Source organism: Colobus angolensis, unplaced genomic scaffold, assembly GCF_000951035.1.
Source record: "Colobus angolensis palliatus isolate OR3802 unplaced genomic scaffold, Cang.pa_1.0 Scaffold869, whole genome shotgun sequence".
Lineage (NCBI taxonomy): Eukaryota > Metazoa > Chordata > Mammalia > Primates > Cercopithecidae > Colobus > Colobus angolensis.
In genome coordinates this window covers 25,389-27,395 of record NW_012122587.1, presented here as the reverse complement: position 1 = coordinate 27,395, position 2,007 = coordinate 25,389, and positions in this window count along the sequence as shown.

Sequence of the window (2,007 nt, the reverse complement as noted above, 5' to 3'; positions counted from 1 at the left end):
AGGTCTCTCACGCAGTGCTGAGCTCTGCTTCCTGTCTCTTCCCGGTGCTGACCACAAAGGCCACCCAGTGTGCCCTCTGGGAGGTGCTGTGTTCTCTCTGCCCCCAGCCCTGCAGGGGTGGAGAGCTGGGACTAGCAGACTCTGCCTTCCAGACATGCCAGGCATCTCGGTCCCTGTATGTGCCAGGCTGAGTGGCACATTCCCTTTGTCTTGTGCCCTTCCTACCCTCATCAACCACACGGCTCTCTGGCTGATGAAATCCCAGTTCCCCTTCCAGCAGCCTGCCCCTTAAGGCCGGGCATCCCCTGGTGCTGTGCCAGGATCGTCTGTCCTCCTCCAGAGACAGGGAACCCTGGGCGGGCCGCATGCCCCAACGCCTTGTGCCTTGGGGCCCAGTACACAGTAGGTGTGCAGCTGTGTGGGAATGCATTGAATGCAGGCTCCACAGCACTTGCCCTGAAAAGGGGAGGACATCAGAGACAGCCTAGGTGGGTTTGTGCATCTGTGGGGGGACCTGGAGCTCAGGCATGCGGTGACTCCCCAAGGTAAGGGGCTCTGATTGTGACACACCCAGGAGAAGTCGGATGTCACGTCTGTGGGCTGCACGGAGCCGGGGTTCCCGGGAGCACCTGGACTGCATGGGTTGTGGACTCCCTTGTTTAAAAGCAGTGAACGAAGGCAGGTGGCTATGTGTAGGCCGAGCTGGGCCATCCGAGTCCGACTTTGCCAAAGCCTCACAGTAGACAGGGGCAAGCCTTATTAGTTCTGCTTTGCAGATGGGAAAGTGAGTCTGGGAACCCAGAAAAGACTGGCCAGAGCTGCCCAGGTGACCACAGGTGCCTGGAGGCAAGCCAGGTGCTGCCCGGGCTCTGCATACCTGCTCCTGAGGGGACTGTGCCCTGACTGCCCCAGGGATCCACGTCCTCACACCTGCCCCTTTGGCCTGCACCCCAGGGGACTGGCTGAATGAGCACATGGCCTACCACTGGCTGGCCGCCCTGCACCACTTGCTGGGCCATGGCAAGCTGGCGGAGCACTTCTACCTCAAGGCCCTGTAGCTCTGCAACTCGCCGCTGGAGTTTGACGAGGAGACCCTCTACTACGTGAAGGTGTACCTGGTGCTCGGTGACATCATCTTCTATGACCTGAAGGTCGGTGGGAAGGGCAGGGCTCGGGGTGTTTCCAGCCCCCTTGGAGTGGGATCTCCACCCAGACCCCAGGGGCCTGGGTTCCAGCCTTCCTTAGGAATGGCCCAGTGGCCTCCCTGGAGCTCTGCACGTGGCTGGAGGAACCGGCAAGGTTCGCAGATACAACCCAGCTCCCAAGCTGGCCAGGCCCCACCCTCAAGAACTCAGTCTCAGCCTGGGAGGCTGACACATGAGCAGGCAATGGTGGCCTCTGGGTAAAGAAGGGGGATTATAGTCAGGGGGGCCCTCCTTGAGGAGGTGACACCAAACTGAGTCTTGACAGTGAAGTGTCAAGTTGCATTTAACAAAGAAAACAGGGTCAGGAGAAGGACATTTTGGAGGACAGCATCATCCTCACAGTGAATCCACGTTGCAAGATCCAACCCAAATCCCAGTGCCTACTCCAGGAAGCCTGCCCAGGGTGCCAGCCTGCACTGAGCAACTCCTTCCTGGAGTCCTGAGACACCTTGAATCTTCACATCACCCACGAAGGGTGGGGTAGGACCCGTGTCTTACCATCCACTTCACAGACAGGTGAACCTCAGCTCACGACAGGTGCAGTGGGGCGGGGCCCCAGCCAGCCAGGCTGAGACCTCGCTGGGTCGGGTCTGTCTCGAGGGGAGGTGCTGTGCTCTCTGCCCCCAGCCCTGCAGGGTGGAGAGCTGGGACTGGCAGATTCAGACCTGGGGTGTCTCCACCCGTCTGCCCAGCAGGCACTTGCCCTCCTCAGCATCGCACGGGCACCTTGTCAGTGCTCCTTATGGGCTGAGGGGCTAGGGCGCTCCAGTCCAGGAACCGAGATCTTGGCCTTAGAACAACA